Source organism: Euprymna scolopes, chromosome 46 (genome assembly GCF_053919585.1).
Source record: "Euprymna scolopes isolate OS-2025 chromosome 46, ASM5391958v1, whole genome shotgun sequence".
Classification (NCBI taxonomy): domain Eukaryota; kingdom Metazoa; phylum Mollusca; class Cephalopoda; order Sepiida; family Sepiolidae; genus Euprymna; species Euprymna scolopes.
The window spans coordinates 15,617,484-15,624,604 of NC_136527.1; the positions used below are offsets into that span (position 1 = coordinate 15,617,484).

General features: G+C 34.4%; 1 long non-coding RNA gene across 3 annotated transcripts; it reads right to left on the reverse strand.

Annotated features, from left to right (window-relative positions):
- Positions 1 to 1,060: 1,060 nt before the first annotated feature.
- Positions 1,061 to 6,767, reverse strand: LOC145270595 (uncharacterized). 3 transcript variants are annotated; one of them, XR_013865461.1, is made up of 4 exons: positions 6,534 to 6,767; positions 4,168 to 4,223; positions 2,362 to 2,474; positions 1,076 to 1,184 (listed from the first exon to the last, which is right to left on the reverse strand). It is a non-coding gene; the product is annotated as an uncharacterized LOC145270595 (long non-coding RNA). The 3 variants fall into 3 exon arrangements; XR_013865460.1 differs by lacking the exon at positions 6,534 to 6,767 and having other exon boundaries at positions 1,061 to 1,181; positions 4,168 to 5,301; XR_013865459.1 differs by lacking the exon at positions 6,534 to 6,767 and having other exon boundaries at positions 4,168 to 5,300.
- Positions 6,768 to 7,121: the final 354 nt, after the last annotated feature.

Consider the following 7,121-nt stretch of genomic DNA (forward strand, 5'->3'; position numbering starts at 1 on the left):
ATATATATATATATATATATATATGTAAACAAAAAAATTAAAGACCGCAAAAATATATTTTACAATAATTCATTGTTCGACAAGATACTCAAAAAAGGTATATTGAACTTTCCTTAATCCGCAGAGTTTCAAAGAAATATGTTCTTCTCATCAAAAGAAAGATATTAGCAAATGAATATTATAACAAAGCTTGTCCTGCCTTGATAGGGTTCAAAATAGACTTCGTGGCCTGGTGGGAGATGTCCTTTTCTCTTCGCTGCAACCTCTATCTCACAGAAGAGATGTTGCGAGTTTGTCTCTGCTTTATCGTTATTTTCATGGAAAGTGTTCGACTGAGCTTCAATCTATGGTCCCCCCTCGCCAAACTTTCACAAGAAACACTAGACTAGCTGAAAACATTATCAATAATTTTCCCCACTCTTTATCTGTGCCTAAACCTAAACAGATTCCATGATCAAAGCTTCTTTCTTAGAACTGCACGCCTGTGGAATTGTCTTCCGTTTTCCTGCTTTCCAGCTGTCTATAATATGGTTGTCTTCAAGTCCAACGTGAACAAGTTTCTGATGAGCCGTTCCACTTAAGTTAACAAATTTACCGAACTTCCATTACTATCGATTACTATATTGTCCTTTTGACTACTCTACACTCTTTAACCCTTATCCTTGAGTGGCCTATCGGCCTTGACGTCTATGTAAAAAAAAAAAACATATTATCAATAAGAAATTTGTTCCGAAAAGAAAAATTTGGCATAATCCAAATATAGGTAATCCAGGTTTGCAGAAAAATCCGTTAACAAGCAAAAAGTAAAGATTATCAAAATTTTTTAAATCTCTGGTCGCCTATATCGAGCTCTCCTCAGTGGATTTCTGATACAAATCAGTGATTCAGATACAAACAGAGGCTGAAGAGGGACCAACATAGGCGATCAGGGATTGGTCCCATTTGTTTTAGACTTGAAACCGACAGTACCAATGTTTTTATAATCTCTTTTGTAACAGGACAACAGGAAAGGGAAGACTTGAAGGATGGAAATGGTTTTCAAAAGAAATCTGTATTTTTACAACTCGGGGCTGGATTAAAATACATTTGGAAATATTTCTCACCTGTTTTTCCGGTCCGAGAGCAGGTGAGTCGGACTCAAGGATCAAATGTTCTAGCGGAAGTTGTTTCACAAGTTTTTGCTTCTTGGAAGACATGAAAGACAAGAGAAAAAATGGTCGGTCGACATTGAATAGAAGAAAAGGTTTGGGTTGGAGAGAAATGACAAGAAAAAAAATTTTTTTTTTCATATGGCCACTTTTATTGATAGTACATACATAAAACTCTAGTCCCCTTCCAAGTAATCTCCTCTGGCTGTAATGCACTTGTTGTACAGTTCCAACACCTTCTGGAAGTTCCCCTAGTGTGAGCGTGCCAATTGTCATTTCACAAAGGAGAGGCACCAAATATATATATATATATTTTTTTTTATTACATTTTCACCCCAAACAAGGCACATTGCCACTTTGGTGTAAGGGGCTATTATCAGGGTAAACAACTACTGGGGTACTATGTAGGGATTTGGGCAGCAAGATGTTGGTTCACGTTGCACTTGAACTTCTGCATGTCAGTACAGTTGGGAAAGCAGTGACCTGGAATGGAATTCCAAAGTCTAGCGGTTCTGGGGAAGAAACTACTGGAGTAGAAAGATCTTTTACATCTAGGGATCTCTACTGTGTGGGGGTGGGATTTTGCAGCTTGTCGGGTCTGTTGAGGGTGTTCATGTCGTGGGGGCACAAGTGCTTGCAGTTCATCAGAGCATTCACCATTAAAATACTTGTAGAACAGGCAGAGGGATGCAACATATATATATATATATATATATATAATAAATTCCACAGCCAAACAACGTCGCAGCCCACAAGAGCCATTACGACAGCATTTAAAGAAACTATAAATTTTAAAACCAAGTTGCGGACAAAAAGTCCAATTGTAACCCTATGTCCAAGTGGCAATATGCCTTGTTAGGGTTGAACGTGAGTGAAAAAAATGTTTTAATAAATGTTGTGGGGTACAAATCACCCCTATTTGAGAACTAAGTGGAATCAACCAGTCCTATGAATACCACTGTTTTCAGTAACTAAATGGATACATTCATACCATGTTTAACCGCATGCTACGAACATGTTCCTCTCATACCACTTCAGTGGCTCTTGGATTCTTTATGATAAATACATATTATATTGTATACACTTTACACTACTTGTGGTTTCTTTCATTTGTAACCCATAGCACGGGTCTACAACAATAATGTAATTGTAGACAAGAGAAACGATAATTTCTTATGGCAAAAAAAAGTGTGAGTGCAAACTAATTGCTTACCTGTTCGCTCCTGACAATGGATGGCGGAATGGAAAAATAATAACCTTCTCTCACGCCTTCCATTGCAACCGCGGGCCGACCATCAAATGCATGTAGAAGCACATTCTTGGCACCTTTTATTTATAAAAAGAAAACACAGATTTTGTATAAAATAATTACAGTTTTTGTATTAGTTTTTGACTTTACATAATCTATTAGATGAATCTCAAATGTCTGTTTATGTATGTTTTTATGTCTGCTAAAACTTTCGACACACACGACACATCAGTTTCGTTTTGAAGCTCAATGTCTCAGACAACAAATATCGAAAAATTAATTCCTTCAACCTCAACTCACCTGTTTTTTACAAGGAGGTGGTCGCTTTTTTTGTTGATATTTTCGCAAGTCATCGTCTCTGTTGAACTGACTACTCTTAATTTCAACGCTCTCGGCTTCCGATTTCGCCATGGACGCATTGGCCAAGACGTTACATTTTTGTTTTTTCCTCCTTTGCTTCCGGCCTTGAACCTGCCTGCTCCCAATATTTTTAAACAACACCTCTCTCCACCCGGGCTGCCTACTATTGTTTTGATCCCCTCTACCTCGCTACTTCCACTCCTTTTTGGAGGGGATTCCTTACTACACCACCTCCACACACCCAGGCAATGCCGGGTACCTCTGCTAGTTATATTTTATTTATTTATTTTATTCTATTTTCACCCCAAACATGGCACAGTACGGCGCTACTATCGGGGACATAATTTGCAGGGATATTATGAAGGGAGATGAGTAGCAAGATGTCTGTTCACATTACACTTGAACTTCTGCATGTCAGTAAAGTTGGGAAATCTCAGGAATCAGAGATAGATATTTTTAGAATCTTAGGAATCGGAGATGGATATTTTTTAGAATCATCGGAATGGAGGCAGATATTATTGGAATCTTAAGAATTGGAGACAAATGTGTTTACAATCTTAGGAATCGGAGGTGGATATTTTTAGAATCTTAGGAATCAGAGGCAGATATTATTGGAAACTTAAGTATCGGAGACAAATATGTTTAGAATCTCAGGAATCAGAGATAGATATTTTTAGAATCTTAGAAATCAAAGATGGATATTTTTAGAATCTTAGGAATCAGAGATAGATATTTTTAGAATCTTAGGACTCGGAGGCAGATATTATTGGAATCTTAAGAATCGGAGATGGATATTTTAAAAATCTAAAGAATCAGAGGCAGATATTGGAATCTTAAGAATCAGAGACGGATATTTTTAGAATTTTAGGAATCAGGGATGGATATTTTTAGAATCTTAGGAATCAGAGGCAGATATTTTTTAGAATCATAGGAATCAGAGACGGATATCTTTAGAATCATAGGAATCAGAGATAGATATTTTTGGAATCTGGAGAATCAGAAATGGATATGTTTACAATTCTAGGAATCGGAGATGGATATTTTAAGAATCTTAGGAATCAGAGGCAGATATTTTTAGAATCTTAGGAATCAGAGACGGATATGTCTACAATTTAAGAAATCAGAGATGGATATTTTTTAAATCTAAGAATTGGAGGGGGGGGGCGGATATTTTTAGAATCTTAGGAACCAAAGATGGAATGCTTTAGAATTCTAGGAATCGGAGACAGATATTCTTAGAATCTTAGGAATCAGTGACGGATATGTTTACAACTGTAGGAATCGGAAGCGGATATTTTTTAGAATCTTAGAAATCAGAGGCGAATATTTTTGTCATGATCCTGAGCATCTAAAGAATCACTTTACATGAAAGAACGGCAACGACAGAAAAGGCAACAAGAATTCACTTACCTTGTTCTTTGAGTAATGTAATTGTCGGCCTCCCAGCAGATCTAGAGTGAACATTCCTATATTAAAAGGAGAGAAATATATTTTAAAATGCAAATTGGAGAAGCAAGCAATGATATTTGCATTGTTTGGGGATGGATATTTTTAGAATCCTAGAAATTAGAGGCCGATATTTTAAAACTCTTAGGGATCAGAGGCTGTTAAGTTTAGAATCTTAGGAATCAGAGACGGATATTATTAGAATCAGAAGGATAAGAGGTGGATATTTTTAGAATCCTAAGAATTAGCGATAGATATTTTTAGAATCCTTGAAATCGTAAACGGATATTTTTTTAATCTTAAGAATCAGAAACGGATATTTTTACAATCCTAAGAATCGGATATAGATATGTTTAGAATTCTAGGAATCAGAGACTGATATTTTGCGAATCATAAGGATCAGAGATGAATATGTTTAGAATCCTAGGAATCAAAGACGGATATTTTTTGAATCCTAGGAATTGGAGATGGATATTTTTAGAATCCTACAAATCAGAGGTGGAATTTTTGAGAATCCTAGGAATTGCTGCAGATATTTTTAGAAACCTAGGAATCGGAGACGGATATTTTTTTAATCATAATGATCAGAGATGGATGTTCTCATAACGTTTCAGCCGATGTAACCTCCAAACTTTTTCGGGTGCATCTTAAGGTTACAGGCTTTCATTCCGTCAGCCATGACAAAATAGAATTCATAAGTAATTCACAATTGTAGGTCATCTGTATATCGAAAGCCAACTTTCACTGGACAATATCTAAACTTCAACTCCCCCATCCATATAATGTAAAGAAAGGAATAGTCTGTTGCCTACAACGCCGAACAAAAGTAATCTATATAATTATAAAACTCAAATGACCTTGTAACGAGTGATGTAACCCACTTTCCGGTTTACGACTTCCGGTTGCGCACGTGTACATAAACATAAACCAATAACAGCATAACCAAATAAACACCAATCGCTACTTTTGCAGAATTTGACCTGCGCACTGAAATATTAACGTTATTATTTAGAAATTATTATTTAATATGAGAAAGGTGGGGATGTTTTGCAACTATTCTGTATTACAAGTATACTCTCGCAATTTTCTTACAAATAAATCAACTTTGACCCATTGACAATGTATTGTTTTACTGTTTACGTTTTCAGCATCCCAACTGTTTTTGTTTTTGGCGTTTAAATTATCCAAATAAAAAATTGTTAATACTTTCTGCATTTTTTTCACATCGTTCATTTCCGTATTACGTTTAAGTTATTTTAACGCAATTTTCTTACAAATAAATCAACTTTGACCCATTGACAATGTATTGTTTTACTGTTTACGTTTTCAGCATCCCAACTGTTTTTGTTTTTGGCGTTTAAATTATCCAAATAAAAAATTGTTAATACTTTCTGCATTTTTTTCACATCGTTCATTTCCGTATTACGTTTAAGTTATTTTAACGCAATTTTCTTACAAATAAATCAACTTTGACCCATTGACAATGTATTGTTTTACTGTTTACGTTTTCAGCATCCCAACTGTTTTTGTTTTTGGCGTTTAAATTATCCAAATAAAAAATTGTTAATACTTTCTGCATTTTTTTCACATCGTTCATTTCCGTATTACGTTTAAGTTATTTTAACGCAATTTTCTTACAAATAAATCAACTTTGACCCATTGACAATGTATTGTTTTACTGTTTACGTTTTCAGCATCCCAACTGTTTTTGTTTTTGGCGTTTAAATTATCCAAATAAAAAATTGTTAATACTTTCTGCATTTTTTTCACATCGTTCATTTCCGTATTACGTTTAAGTTATTTTAACGCAATTTTCTTACAAATAAATCAACTTTGACCCATTGACAATGTATTGTTTTACTGTTTACGCTTTCAGCATCCCAACTGTTTTTGTTTTTGGCGTTTAAATTATCCAAATAAAAAATTGTTAATACTTTCTGCATTTTTTTCACATCGTTCATTTCCGTATTACGTTTAAGTTATTTTAACGCAATTTTCTTACAAATAAATCAACTTTGACCCATTGACAATGTATTGTTTTACTGTTTACGTTTTCAGCATCCCAACTGTTTTTGTTTTTGGCGTTTAAATTATCCAAATAAAAAATTGTTAATACTTTCTGCATTTTTTTCACATCGTTCATTTCCGTATTACGTTTAAGTTATTTTAACGCAATTTTCTTACAAATAAATCTACTTTAACCTTTGACAAACATAAGAGCATTTTACAACGTATTGTTTTACTGTGTACGTTTTCAGCGTCCCAATTGTTTTTGTTTTTTTCGCGTTTAAATTAAACGATATATCAAAATTTGAATAGTGCAGATTTACCTATAAGTATGGCAAACCACTTATAATTTCAAAAATAAACCATTATAAACAGATCGACTCATAGAAATCTATCTATATTCTTTTTTTCATTTTTAATATACTTTCATAGAAATGTTTCTGTTACGTCACAAAAAACTATTTTCTTTACGTCACAAGTGTCATGCTCATACATTAATTCCATAGCTAATATAACATACTGACCCAACGGGTCACAGGTAGTCGAGTATCTATCATGTGGAATTTTCGATTTATGTTTAGAAAAATAGGTAACTTTACACGAATAGGTAGGATTTTTTTTTCATGTTTGAGTGATCCGTCCGTGATTTTTCACTTTAATATACTTTCATAGAAATGTTTCTGTTATGTAAAAAAAACAAAAAAACTATTTTCTTTATGTCACAAGTGTCACGCTCATACATGAATTCCATAGCTAATATAACATACTGACCCAACGGGTCACGGGCAGTCTAGTATGTAATAGCAGCCATGCATATCAAGAGAAGGTTTTCTCTTAAACAATCTGCTGAAACAACTATCCAGAGAGCATGACATCAGCTCCAAGAAATCTGGACCAAACACCCGAAAACT